The following is a 15214-nucleotide window of genomic DNA, read 5'->3' as shown; positions in this document are numbered from 1 at the left end:
CATGTAGTCCAGATAACATAAAACCCCAAAGAGAAGGTGTCCCTGGGGGATGAAGAGGGTTCTTTGGAGGAAGAGATTAAAATATTCCTGGATGCAAACCTCCTAAATTCCAGCAAACAACAGCAGATTCCGGGGCAGTAATGGATGTGCTGCAGATTCCCATCGGCCCAGGAGAGTTTAGGATCCATAAGGTCAAATGCAGCTGGTACATTTTAAACAGAAAGGGAGATAAAGCGTAAAGACAAGTTCAAGCTTTATTTGAATTCAAACACAGAAGGAACCAACTGCTACTGAATTTCAACAGGATTCGAGTGACTGCAGCCTTTAGGGTCCTGTGAAAGCCTTGTGAGTAACTATCCCCCAAAGTGTGCTTGCACACAACTAACTTGCTTAAGTAAATACCTTTAAATCAGCCCTGCTCAGTGCTGCTCAGCAGGCGCAGGTCTGGTGGCAGAGCACTTCAGAACACAGCTAAGTGTGCAGATACACAGTGTTGTAATTAGAAGCAGGACAACATTATCACATGGTCATTCTCTTTAAGCCTTCCAAGATGTTTCTCTTCCATACTCCTCACAGTTGTACCATCTCAGGGCATAGGTGCTATCTTAGGACCCTCACAGAAGGTGGATAAGGACAAGTGTAAGAGAAAAAGAGGATTAAAAATTACAAAACAAACCCAAATGTATCTCATGGTTCTCTTCCCCTCAAATTTGAAAGCACAGTTAATACTCAGGGTGTAAGAGAATCTTTGGGAAGCAGTTCTCTGGCCCTGTGCCCTCCCTGAGCTGTGCTCCATCCACATTTGCCAGCAGATCCATGCCCCTGCCCGGGAGCACTGGATCCAACCTGGGACCAAATATAACCACAGTCTTTTGGTAACCACTAGGATTTTAGCAGAATTAAGCAAAGTTTAATCCTTTAGGTGATATCACTAGGAACTGGGATAAGTTATATTTTGCTGCTGCTGTGGTCCTCCCTCTGAGTTCAGACTTTCATTCTCCAGCTGTTGCTGGTGTGGTTTGCAGGAACAAGAGTGGAAATACCTCCCTGGAGAGGCCCCTGGCAAAACCCCCTGAAGCAGAACGAGGCATCTCAGCATTGACAATACAAAGGCAAAGAATATGCTGTTCTCTAAAGCAGTGCTGTGGAGATTCACAAGCTACAAGATATAAAAGGACACGAGGAAGATGACTTTTATATTGGCTCAGAGGCAGCAGCAGCACAGGCGCCGCGATTGAAGCAGCTCTTGCCCTCAGCACATTCCGTGAATGGCCTCAAGCACATTAAAAACAAGCCAGGGAGGGAAAACAGCCAGAAAAGCCAAATTCATTCGGTTTGCTGTCTGTAGGGATAGAGCATCACTGCTTGAGGTACTAACAGCAATCTGAACAATTGTGGAGATGATGGGGATGGTGTCACTGAAAGGCATCCTCTGTCAGCCCCAGCTGGCTCTGCTGTCCATCCACATGATGGAAAATGCCTTTGGAGGCAGAGGGGTCACTCTGGTGTCCATGGGGCAGTCTCTGCTGGAGCAGCCAGGTGCTGCTGGATTTGTTCGTTCTTTTCCATAGCTGTGAATCCTTCAGGCAGGATGAGGGGATTTACATCCACCTTAACTGTGCCTTCTGTGAATCACCTGCAATAAAAGTAGACGTGAAGAGAAACTTTGCAGCTCTAAGAAACTTTGCCAGCCTTTTCTTCATTATTTTCATTTTCTGCCTGTTCCACTTACATGATTCCTATTCTGTCCTGCTTCTCACAATCAAGCTTCCTTTCTTCCCCCTCCATCCCTTCCTAGACAACTCTCTCCCTCTCATTCTCCACCTCCTTTCACGTCGTGACTGATAGCACAGAGCACTAGGCAAGTTCCCCTCAAAGACTTGAGAGAGTTTTGACACAACTTTGTGTTCTTCTACCTTTGTGTTATCCAGAAAAGCTGTTTGCATCCCCTGACCTGGGAGGCTCAGCTTGCAGCATCCAAGCATTGTCAAATACCTGACTTTTGAGCACCTCACACCCATGGGGAGAAAACAATTTATATCAACATTCCTGATTCTGGGGCTCTGTGAGCAGAGGGTGAACAGGGTTGGGGGTTGTCCTCTACTGCCACTCATCAGGTTACCAAATCTATTCAGGTTTGCTCAGATGATGAGGCCTTGTCAAGATTTGGAAGCCTTGTAACACTTATCTGGAATTTCCAGATGTCCCACAGAACCCTGGAACAGTATTTGTGATCAGGCTGTGTCATCTGGAAGCCCAGCCACACTCCCTGTGTGCCAGGCAGATATCTGGGCAGGTCTGAACTTGGTCTTCACAAGAGGTGCTGAACAAAACTACAGTAATTCATTTCTCTTTTCTTTTCAAAGGACCAAAAGTAAACAAAGGGCTTAGTTCAACTCTGGGAGGCAAATCAGTCCAGTGGCTTTAGGGGAGAGCAGATCTGGAATTAAAATGGCATTTTTAAAGTGCCCTGGACCAGCTGTTATTTTGTTTCAGCTTCTGCAGGGCATTATCTGCAAAGTCCCCCTGGGATGCTGTGAGTGAGAGATACTGTACAAACCCTGACATTCATTATCCTGCTGCTGTGAACGTGCCTCGGTGGCTCGGAATTTCAGATGTCTCCTGTTAACATTACGGCTTTTAAAAGAGGATTTGCATTTAAAAACAAGCGGGTTTGCTTGCAGTCCTGAGAAATACAGAACAATAACCAGACTAAAAGGTGGCCTCTGATGTGTCAGCCAGAGCAGCTCAGGGCAATCTCTGAGCTCCTGCTCACACTTTGCCCCTTCCCTCACGGCCGTGGACAGGGAAGGTTTATGTAACCCAGCCTGTCCATCACTGCCTGCAGTGCTGACTTCCCAGCCAAAGTGGTGGCCCAGGCTTTTCCACCGAGTGATGAGGTTTTATTCATAAATACTGTATTCACTCTGGGTTTCATCATTAGCTCTACAGCTTCACGGGGTTTAAAAGCATATGTCAATTAGCACTAAACGCACTCTTCAGGGCTGTAGCAACAGGCAGATCTTCTAAAATACCCTTTACAGCATCCTCGGCTGCGTTAGAGACCGATACTCTTCCCACAAGCCCAGCCTATTTTCCGAGCTCTGAAGGTCCCCGAAGTGTCCTGTCCGTCCCTGCGGGCCGTGGCGGCGCTCGGACGCGGCTGCTGGCCCGAATGCTCTCCCACAGTGCCACCCGGCGGGGTCTGCGAGCCGCGCTCACCGGGCTGCGGGCACGCACCGCTAATGGCCCGACGGGAAGGGACCCGGGGAGCCCCCGGCCAGCTCGGGACACAGGGAATTCCCACCCTTCCTTGCAGGCAAGGAGGAAAGGGAGACGTTGCGGGGATTTGGGTTGTGCAGTACTCCCTCAGTCTTAGCATATGGGAAAAATAAACACACTATTGCAAAGGAAGCACGATGGTAGCACGGGGAATATTGGGAAAATACGGCACAGCAACTGCGGGAAAGAGAAAGAAATGGTTCACGAGGTTACACAGACATGTACAGGCGTCACAGCTCAGCGCGGTGCCTCCCTCCTTCAAACACAGCATCTGCTCCGTGCTGACAGGCACACGATCCCAGCCTGCAGGCCTGAGCTGCTCCTCCAGAAAACAACATTTCCTTCTGTATTTCCAGGCTCCAGAATGGGACGAGCCACCAGCATCGCTTGGAGTTGTAAATCCCAGCAGACACTGACTCCTCACAGCCGCTGCCGGCGCTCTCCCGGGGATGTTCCCGAGGGAAGAGCACAGACCTTGTCCCACGGCGCAGAGTGGCAGCTCCGTGTGTCTGTCCCACCCCACACAACGTTGTTGCTGCTGTGAAACCTCCTCCATCAAACAGGCCTCCATCAAACAGCACTTTTTTCTGCAATGCTGGGTCACACGACAACAAAAACACTTCAGGGAAGGTTTTCTCCCATTTAGTATCAATTATTTTCTGTAGAAGTCACACAGAGAAGCTTGACCTAAGAATGAAAACAGGAGTCTAGTCCAGAGGATGTTGTGCTTCACTTTATGATCCTGCTAGAGGTGTCCTGTGTGTCTTTGCCCAAACACATCAGCATCTGCCTCAAGTCAGGGTGTGCACAGGAGCCGCTCTGCTCCACACCTGTCCTGCAGGAACCCGTTCAGGACCGAGCTGCTGGAAGAACAGTCGTAACTGACCTGGGCTGCACTTCGGTCCTGCCAAAGACCTTTCAGGTAAAAGGAAAAAGCCCAGTTCATGCATTGAACTGGAGCATCTTCTCGATTTTGTGGATTAGTTTAATTTTCTGTTTCTTTTCAGTGGGACTCCAGACTTCTCTGGAGGTGGGTCTGAGCAGTAGGTGATTGATTTCCTCAGTTTCCTTGATTGATACCCTCAGTTTCTTCTGCTACACAAAACAAAAGGGAAATTCCCATCTCAAATGTAGATTTAGAGACAAGACTTTCTTGCACACCCTTCCTAGGAGCTGCCTGCAAAACTGTGCTTCAGTGCTAAAGATCTGTGGCAAGCCCTCATGTTCCAATGGAGTAACAAAAATATTTACGCTCATGTAATTTAGTTAAAAATTCTGAGTATCTGTGTGCTAGAAGTGTTTGTGTATTATAAGAGGACGTAAGTGGCAAGTATGAAAAAAAACCCACCCTAACTCTACAAAGATTTTAAGATATTTCAATTTTTAAAATCCTGAATTTTGCATCTGTCAAACTTTCCTGTGCAAGGAGCAAGGACATGTTCAGAGCAGCCACACAAGGAGGTGAAACACCTCAGCCTTCAGGCTGTAAATCAATCCCTAATTGTGGTTAAGACTAAGGAGGGAGTCTATGTAGAGATTAGGTTTCATTCTCTGGGAGTTTTCTCATTGATTTAGAAAGGACTCAGGTCACTGCTCCAGGATTTCCTCCATGAAACATCCGTGATCATGGCTGGATAAAGAATAAAGAATTAATTTAGATATCGCCTAAGAGGAGACATTGAAATGTGAGTAGGAAATAGGAACCAACAGTCTGTCCTCAAGCTCCCCATTATTAGCATTGAACATGAGAATAAATAAATACAAAATGGAACATAAACAAGTCCTGCCTGTGAGGGGCTGCAGTCTGACAAAGAGAGCAATAACGAATAAAAGAGCCAAAATCCTTGTTCCGGCATGCTGGGGCCTTGGCTTAGGGGCATTCCAGAGCCTGGAGCAGGCAGAGAGCATCCATATGGACCCCTTGCTCTGTGACAGCAATTCCCAAATGCAGGCCTGGCTGTGGTGTGAGGACAGAGCCTGGAGCCAAGCACGAACAGGCAGCAACCGAGTTCTCACCTCTCTCCTCACCCCATCACGAGTCTCACAGCACTCAGAACCCGCTCAGGGAGAGACATGGCTCATGTCCAGAGTTAATTAATAATGGATACATTCAGTAGAGGGTTTTAATAAAAGATCAGATTGACGCTGTTCAGGTGTTCCAAACACAGGTACCATCTCCACATGAGTCTGTCTGGCTCTTTATCACCTCTGTGGTGTCTGTAGTCATAAATCCGAACAGTCCGTCCCACCTTTGCTCCTGCCTTCCTCCTGCTCCTGCGTTTTTAGGAGCTTCAGGGACAGCACTGCCTGGCTCTATCCCTGCTTTTACGCTTGTACACTTCTCTAAGGAAATGGGATGTTCCAGGCTGCAGCATCAGAGGGGGATTCATGTGCCCTGGAGGAACAGGGATTTACACCAGGAAAACTTCCAGTGCTGATTTAGGTGAGAACATCATATCCCTGTGAAGGGAGTGGAACGGACCAGGGGCCGTGGCCTCTTCAACCAGGAGCCTTTGAGAGCTGTTGAGGGACTTTGCCAAGGACATGGAGTGACAGGACATGCTGGACAGTGACATGAGCTCTTCCTTTGCTGTGCAGGGAGGGCAGTTCTGTTCACCGAGGGTATCATTGGCCACTTCTCTTCCTGACCTGCAAAATCCCATGTCAAGAATACACAAATTAATAAATAAAAATAAAGTGATACAAAGATGTAAACAGCCATATTATTAATTTGAAGTGAAAGGGCAAAAAAGCCACAAATCCCAGAACAGCTGATGCCGCATTACCTTCCCATGTGGCAAATAAAAACCCTGAAGTAAATGTGTTTGCTTTTCAAAGAAACACAGAAAAAAGTTTCCAGTGTCAGTATCATCCTCCCTTCATCCCACCCTTTTTTCCTTCCTTCCCTTAAATGTTTCAAGCTCTAAATTTTTCAGCAACTAGGAAAATATTTGTAAAGCCCATTTAATATTTACAGATGTTAAGTGGTGGAAGAGCAACTTCCTTTTACATTTCCCAGCAGACGCCTCGTGCTCCATCTCTGCTCCTGCCTGTCACTGCGAGTTACATCACCGGGAGCTGGAGAGGGGAGGAATCGTCTGGGAGGCTGCAGGATCTCCACCTGGGCAGCTTTTCCCATCACATCAGAGTGAACTGATGGAGAAGCAGATTTCCCTCCTGATGGGCAAGTTTCAGGTGTACTTTGGATGGGCCACTGCACTGAGAAGCTTTTCCTTCCAAATAATTTATTTTTCACTAAAAAATACAAAATTAACTTTTAATTCCAGAGACAACTCGTTTTTAAAAACTACAGAGATTTCTCTGCATCCCTGTTAAAATGCAGTCTGTTAAATAAAACAGTTACACTTTTGTTCTCCATAACACAAACAGATTCTTTGGGGTTCATTCTCGTCCTTTTTTTTTTTAAATTTAAAAGGAGCTTGTAATTGGATAACCATGAGTAGCTGACTTTTATCAAGACCCTTGATTTATTTTGTTGCTTCCTTTACAGCAAACCGTCTTTATACCTAATTATAGAAAAGGCTTATGCTACAAAATGTGCAAAATAACGATATAAACCTGTGAAATTAATTATGTATGGTCAGGTACTGACATTGCCAGCTGACAGATTGAGCTGATTTCTGGGTTCTCGTTACTGTCTATGGCAAGGGCTCCCTATTCTGCTGTTGGATGGTCAGAGCTTCCCTTTTCAAAGACAAACCTTCCCATACTTCCTCAATCAACATTCCAGTTGATCTGTCATCACTCGTTTTAACAAAGGAGATACAGTAGGACAAGGCCAAGTTTAAATCATTAATAAAAGCTCTTTGGAGGATGAGCCATGATGTGGGACACAGCTGCCCAGGGTCACTGAGGGAACGCTCTGGCTGCCTGGCAAGTGGGCTCTTGCTGGGGCACCAGCGTGCCCCCCAAAGTGCTTTCCCAAGGAGGAAGGGGAGGTGTAAGGCACCAGCCCCAGGCTGGGGCTGTCCCTGCCCGTGGGGCACCGGGGCTGCCTCTGGCACCTGCCAGGGCTGCCTCTGGCACCTGCCAGGGCTGTCACCCGTCCTTGCATTCCCAAGCTGCTCTGCTATGAGCCTGGGCAGCTTTCCATTCTCCATATTCTTTGATTCTTTCAAAAATCAGGGCAATACGAGCTCACACCAGTTCTCCTCCGGCAAATGGAATTTGTTCTGACACCTCTGGCATGACAGGGCAGCGCCAAGCCTTAACCTCCCCACAGAGCTGCCACTTCTCCTTGACCTGGGGTTATTTCCGTTGTAATTCATGTCCCACAGATGCCGGCAGAGCTCCTGGAAGCTCTTCTGCCTCACACAGAACTGGCTGGAAGCGTTTCCAGGCCCTCCAGCCACGCTTCCTGCTCACCTGTGATCCCAACACCTCCCTTTCATCTGGCCGTTGTTCAGTGTACCTGAAATTAAGGATGCACGATGAGCAGCCCTGGCATGAATGTTAATCACCTGTTATTTCATCCTCAGAAACTTGCTGCAAATCCCTTTGAGCCCTGGCTGTTTCAAAGAATAAGTGAGGATTAGAGAGAACCGCACTCACCTGATTTTATTTTTGCTGGAGCAAATTCCCTGCTGGCCAGGGAAGGGAGCATCACATTTCCAGGCAGGCTTCTGCAGGAACAGGGCTCTGGTGTTGCAGCACAAAATCCTGATGAGCCAGGTGGGGTTTCTTGCTGGCTGCAGGGGCCGGCCAGTGGCTGGGGGTGACAGCGGGCTGCCGGGGCAGAGGAACCCGGGATGGCAGCGAGGGTCCTGCTTGGCCCCGCGGCCGGGGCTGGGCTCTGCTCTGCAGTGGGGCAGCATTGTCCAGCTCTGCTGGGACCGGGGTGAGCCCCGAGCCCCAGAGCCCCTGCAGGAGCTAAATCCACCACTGAATGTTCCTGCTGGGACAGAGCTGCCTTCCAGGGCGCGGAGATGCCACTAAGAACCCCCCTCACATCACACCTGCTGACTCTGTGAGAGCTCTGCCTTTGTCTGTAGGGGCAGGGATTTCACCCACAGAGGCACTGGTACAGATTATATCCATTAAATAAGGTCTTTTCTTTGCTGATGGACACAGAGTTTGGAGAAATCTGGCCAAGGCCCTGACAAAAATAATCCTGACTCTGTTCCTGGCGTCCCCACAGAAGCACTGAACACATCTGTTCTCAACAGAGGGGGGAGAAGTGTTTTTGTCTGACATCTCCATGTTCTTGATCAGGGATTATCGATTCTGCTTTTGAACCAAAAAAAATGAAGAAGGTTCAATACAGAAGCAGAGCTGCTCATTAACTCACTCTGTGTTTAACACAGAGAGGGCACCATCTCCGACAGAACCGCTTAAAACATCAATGCAGGCAAGTTTTAATGAGAAATTGGAGATAAAGTTTAAAAGCATTTAAAAGTGAGTCTGCTAAGAGATAATGTGTAGCCTAGAATGTTCTTGGGAAACAGAGGGAGGAGGAGCCTTCACCAGCTGCATCCGAAAAATGGATTTGTCCAAAGGGATCTCTGCAGGCTGAGCAGGAACTGCCAGTGGCCAGAGCTGGAGCCAAAGGTGCCTCGTGCTGGACACAGCCATGGCACCACAGAGTCACAGAGGTAGAAAGGGAAACCCACACAAAGAGCCAGAAGTGGATCCCCAAAATCTTTGGTTGTTTTCACATTTGCTCGGGTATTTTATACCCAGTTCTCATGGATATTTAGCAATTTACTTGGACATTTTTTTGTAAATCAATTTTAACCTAGTGGGGAATATTTTCATAAACCCTATTTCAGATTGCAGATGTGAGTGCTCATGCTGGAAGCCTCATTAGAAGCATTACCAGTAATATGCCATTAATGTGTCCAACAAAAAGAAATTAATTCTGGAGATGAACTACAAATGAACTTCAGATCAAGAATTGTCTGCCAAAATTACTTTGTGATGAACTCAATAGTGAATACTGGCAAATTGTGACAAGAAAATGAGTCAGGATGTATTGAATAAATTTCTTGTAGGTTTGCTGTAGTGGTGGTCAAGGTATTGCTGGGCTGAGTCTGCAGCAGGAGCTGAGCTCTGCTGCAGGAATAAACTCTGCTTTCATTTCCTCACCTGGCATTTTCAGTGAACACAGAATCAGGGGATGGTTAAAGCCCACCCCGTGCCACCCCTGCCATGGGCAGGGACACCTCCCACTATCCCAGGCTGCTCCAAGCCCCAGTGTCCAGCCTGGAGCAATCGGGTGACAGTCCCTGGGACTCCCAGGGAACAGGGACAGGAGGAGAGGGAACGGCCTCAGGCTGGGACAGGGAACAGGCAGGGTGGACAGCAGCAGGAATTTCCCCATGGAAAGGGTGCTCAGGCCTTGGCAGGGGCTGCCCAGGGAGGTTTGGAGTGCCCATCCCTGGAGGTGCCCAAGGAAGGGCTGGACGTGGCACTCAGTGCTCTGGGGACAGGGTGGGCATCGGGCACAGCTGGGACTCGATGGGCTGGGAGGGTCTTTCCAGCCTCAGTGCCCCTGTGAGCCCGTGCCCCGGCAGGAAGCGCCTCTCCCGGGTGGCTGCTCCCTGCATTTCCCTTGTGGCTCCCGAGGCAGCAGCTGCCGCCTGCCCGGACGCTGCCCCTGCCAGGAGCTGTCCCTCGGCGCTGCTTTGGGTCGGGGCTGCGGGGCTGGCGGCACTGCAGGGCTGGCCACGAGGCTGGCTGTGCTCGTAGCCCGGACTGCAGCGCATCACCATCCGGAGTTGCCGTGCCGCAACCCCCGCAGCAGGGAGGTCGGGGGGACCCCGCTTCACCCAGAGCTCTCCAGACCACGAGTACCTTCATGGGTGTCAGCAAGATGCCATTTCCATATTCTGAACATTAGCCCCATCTCTGTTTTCTCCGGATTTACAGAACCCCAGTACTGCTGAAATAGGAAAACAAACCCAGTGAGAGGCTCTCAACAGCCCCGTGACCAAACCACGGAAGGCAGGACCACAGTTTGGACCAAACCTGCACTTTTCTGACCATTTCAGCAGAATTATCCGGGGATGAATGAACACTACACCATGGCTGGACTCAGAGATTTACAGCTGATGCTTCCCAATGATGGAACATAGCAGTATGTAGCAGCTCTGGCAATTTCTCTGCATCAACTGGAATGAACTGTCTGGGATTTTGCTGAACAATATCTCCTTGTACTGTCTCCTTTCATATGGCATCACACAGACATATCTGTGACCTTCGCAGATGTCACATCAATAAAGAAAAAGGTTCACTTTAAAAAATGAACATAGCAGATCCAGACCTGGAGTAAATCCATGCAGCTGCAGCAGAGTCAGCAGAGAGAGGCTGATTTACAGACACTGCTCCACGATTACAAATAGTTTAAGTGAATTGTTACTGCTGTGCCAGGTCAGGGATCTGGTGATTAGACAAGAAAAGGCATGTGATTCATTGGAATATGTGAGCTTTCCCAGCATGTGGAAGTGCAGTGCCTGGAAATGGGCAAGAGAACTAAGGAACGTTCTTTATGTGTTTTTGAAGTGGCGCTTGATGATGTCATTTAATCCTGTCCAATTAAAGGCACTCAAAGACCACCACAGTAACAAAATAATACCTGCCCTGTTCCACGCCCTCTGAAATGCTGTAATCCATAAGAATTCACCTTTCTGTACATAAACTGAGGGCCACCAGCCCTCCTGCAGAGCTCCGCATCACACTGCAGCCTGAGGGCTGGGCTTGGGCACATTAGGGACATTGTCACCAGCAATTAAACACCAGGGGAATGTGACATGGTCAAGAAGGGTTTTTTTAATCTTTCTGCTTTTCCTGAAGGACAATCTGAGCCTGGGTATTCCTGGCTGCAAATATAACCTGGGATTTATGAACAAACAAGCCTTAGCTCCCGTGTGACCTTTTCATGTGGTTCTGAGTGCAGCCTGTGCTTGGCTTTCTTTCACTGAATCACAGAATCATTTGGGTTGGAAAAGACCTCTAGGACCATTGAGTCCAACCATTAAATCATTCTTTCATAGACTCATGGAATCCTGGAATGGTTTGGGTTGGAAGGGACTTTAAAGACCATCCAGTTCCAGCCCCCTGCCATGGGCAGGGACACCTTCCACTATACCAGGCTGTTCTTCGAGGGATTCAATTTCAGAAGCTGATGCTGTTCTCCTCAGCCTGTAAAATACTTAAAAGATAATAATTTAATAAGCAGTTTAAGATTATGGACCATCTTCGTGTTTCTTATCTCTGAGTTTACTTAGCACTAAGATAACCATAGTAAATCCATTCCTTATGCTTGAGATGTTTATGGGCTCTAATTGCTGACAGGAGGAAAGGGGGATGGCTGAGAGCAGCGGGATGTGCCAGGGGTGAGCAGCACCGGGCTGAGCTCAGAACATTTCACACCCGTGAGAGCTCGGGGCGCATCTCCTGCACACAGCAAGGACTCTGCTCGTGGGTTTGGGATAGAACAGATACAGATGGCTTGAAAATAATGGAAATATTTATGGCCTGAGATTTCCTCTCTCACTGAGCTGTGCTGGGGTTCTTCAATGTCCAGCCCTGACCCTGCAGACCTTCCCCACCCCTCACAGTCAGAGTGTATTTACTTCCCCACGATGGGGAGAGGCACAAGGATGGAAATGCCCACGGCAAAATCACCCCCCAAACGCCTGACCCAGAAGGGCAGCTGGGCCACAGCCCATGACATGCATGAGTTCAGTTTTATTCTATTAAATCCCCAGCAGAAGTGATAAACTACGAGATGTAATAATGCAATTGCCCTGAAACAGAGAGGGAAGCTTTATAAAATGCATTTACTGTTGCTGTTCTGTGTGTTACTCTCGGGAGACCTAAAAGCAGCAGCAGCCAGTGAAGCTTGTGGAGCATCATCAGAGCCCACACCGAGCACAGTGCTTGGGTTTGCCTTCCCACAGCCCCTGTTCCCTTCAGAGAGGGACTGGGCATCCTGCTGCCATGGTGGGTGAAGGAATTACCCACAGCTGGTTGGGCAGGTGACCTGGCTCTGCTCTCCTGCCTGCTGTCAGCCTTGGAGGCTTCTTTTTTTCTTTTTTTTTTTTTTTTATGAAGTTGTTTTCCTTACCTTGATCAAGAGTTCTAAACCTTACACAGCCCCACATCCAAGTTTTAATTAATATCAGCAGAGGCCTTTGAAACACCCAGATAAAAGCAAGCTATAAATGCAACAAATTCTATTTCCAAGAGGCATCAGGCAAGATAAGAAAAGTTCCCATCCCCATATTTGCATTTTAAGGCAATTTGAAGAATCTGGGACCTAAGTATATTCTTGGATATTTTTAGAGCTGGGCATTTCAGTTTTATTATTCAGGTCAAAACAATTCTCTACACCCTTCACCTCAGAGGCATTTGCTCTCTGCTTCTGGGCTCCAGCTTTACAATCCGTTCTATAATTGTGGCAGTTATTTGGGTGGGGGTAGGTGTGAATCCATGTGTATACATGTTTTTAGGTCTAGTGTGACTTTAAAAATAAAGTTTCCGATGCAGCAAACACTTCCACATACCCTGAACCAGACGTAATTAATGCCATGGAGATTACTGAAGGAAAATAAAATGCATTTCTGGGGACGATGGGACCATTCACTTACATCACCAAAGCAAGATTAACTAGAGATGTTTGTCATGTAAACGCTTAGCTGAGAAATTCCCAAGAAAGTAAACTCAGAACAAAAGTTGCTCTTTTTTTCCAGTGTCCATTTTGTTTTCAGTACAGGATTGTTTATGGGATTTTTAGAGTCATTCTGGAATTCTCTGGGGCAGGGGGTGAAGTCAATGGAATGAAATAAACTCGGGTTCTGCAATTCTTGTGTCCAATCTATTTTGGGGTGAAACTCTGAAAATCTGGGAAGGCCTAAGAGCCACACGTGCCAAGGTCCTTGGAGCGGGTGCCAGAGCTTTGGGCGCTCCGTGGCTGCAAACAGGAACATTAACACTGCTGTGATTTATCTGCTGCAGAGTGAGGTCCTCACTGGGTTGCAGAATGCATCTGGACCAGCCTAATGAGCACATTCTTCACCATTAGAGAGGCTGTGGAGGGCTTCAAATATTTTAGACATGATTCACAGAGCCAAAAGGTCTTGTTTACTGATATGCTATTTATACCTAGCTCAATTAAACCTCTTAGGAAAGAAAAAAATTCAAGGATGCCAACACTGGCAGTGCTGTTGGAAGTGAGTGTCTCCTCATTAAAAAGGTTAGAAAAACACCATTAATAATTTTGATCAACTCTGTTTATGCCCTAGTCTTTGTCCAAGCTGTCCTGCATAGTGTGGTTCTGGCAGAGCAGGGATCAGCCGGGGTTTGACCGGGTCCTGGTGGCCGCTGCTGACAGGTGCCACATCCTTGGGGATGAACTTTGCCATCAGCCCAACCTTCACCCTCACCTGGCTGCAGCTGAGCAGCCTCAGCCCCCGGGCCATGCTGCAGCAGCCTGAGGGGACAGCACAGGGCTCAGGCAGGGACCCAGGGACAGAGCTGGACCCGCTCCCTCCGGGGAGCATCATTCTCACACCAAGCTGTTTCCATCCCTGGAAGTGTTCAAGCCAGGCTGGAGGGAGCTCTGAGCAACCTGCTCCAGTGGAAGGTGTCCTGCCCATCGCAGAGGATGGAAGGAGATGGGCTTTAAGGTCCCTTCCAACACAAACCTTTCTAGCGTCCAGTGATTCTATGGAATGTCCCTGCTGCTCCAGCTCCTTGGTAACCCCTGGTAGAAGAGCACCTGTGAGTTCTCAGTGCTCAGGAGTTCCAGAGCCTGCAGGGATGGGGCGGAGAGCGGGCTGGGTGAAGTATGAGGCACACAGCAGGGCCCTGAAGGACAGCACAGGGGGACGGGAGCAGGCACAGAGCTCCACTGGGCTCCTGCAGGGCCTGGCTTCACAACCAGGAAAGAGGGAAATTGCCAGGAGGTCCCATTCTTGGAGAGAGGGAGATGCCTGTTCAAAGGAGAAAGCCAAAGGATACCATCAGAATCTCACTTTCTTGGAAGTGCAAGGCTTTCGAACCCCATGGTTAAGAGCAGTCTGTGCCATGTGGGTAAAGTTCAGTGTCCTGCAAAGTGCTCTTTCCTGAAGCTCCCACAGCAGGATTAAACTCCTCACCTTGACATTCATCCATGTGTGTAGACTCTTTCTGGGACATGGAGCAGCCAGAGCTCCCTGTTCCACGTCACCAAACCTCATCCCACCCTTGATCAAGAGCAAGAAGCCTGAGAGATACGGGGAGTGTTGCTGTGGCAGTGAGCACTGGGAACGCTGCCATAAAATATCGAGACGTAAATCAGTGGTGGAAAGGAAGCACAACAGCCTTTATAGAACACTTCAGAGCGATGTACTCATTAAATAACAAAGGTTTTTTTCCCTTAATACACTATTAACAAATTCCAAACCATCATATCTTTAAAAAATTGTCCTTCAGTCAAGTGGAAAGTGAACTAATGTGGGCTTAGAAAGAGGTTGGGAGTGCAACAAATTATAAATGCTTTCTACTTTATCAGCACTACAGAGTACTATTAATATTAAAAATAGCTTCTAAAAACATACATGGCATACCATAATGGAGATGGCTGGGTTTCAATACATCATCCTGATGACTCTTTCCACAGCAATGAGTTATGCAGGCACTCCAAGCTCTGCTTTGCAAATATGGTATGCACGGGCTGCAGGGAACATTAAAAAAGGCAGTTTTGTCTGTGGATTCAGAATGGGGCTGGGCTGGGATTTCCGACAGGAGTACTCATGGACGAGCTCTGAGTGTGCACCGAGGCTGGGATGGGACCTTCCCTCCCACCACGCATCATCCCTGCAGGATATCCATTATCCCATCAGGAGCTGGGATTGGCTCTCACACCCATTCTGAGTGGTTAAAAATAAAGATGTTAATGGCAAATGCTCTGTGACCGAGCAGCTCCTCT

The 15214-nt window shown here is 48.2% G+C and overlaps 1 long non-coding RNA gene across 1 annotated transcript; it reads right to left on the bottom strand.

The window, feature by feature from the left end:
* Positions 1 to 236: 236 nt before the first annotated feature.
* LOC116449548 lies at positions 237 to 5927 on the bottom strand. Its single transcript, XR_004242431.1, has 2 exons — positions 3502 to 5927; positions 237 to 1636 (listed from the first exon to the last, which is right to left on the bottom strand). It is a non-coding gene; the product is annotated as an uncharacterized LOC116449548 (long non-coding RNA).
* Between the last annotated feature and the right edge of the window lie 9287 nt (positions 5928 to 15214).

The sequence above is a fragment of the Corvus moneduloides genome, chromosome 11, assembly GCF_009650955.1.
Source record: "Corvus moneduloides isolate bCorMon1 chromosome 11, bCorMon1.pri, whole genome shotgun sequence".
Taxonomy (NCBI): Eukaryota; Metazoa; Chordata; class Aves; order Passeriformes; family Corvidae; genus Corvus; species Corvus moneduloides.
This window is presented reverse-complemented; position numbering and strand designations above follow the sequence as displayed.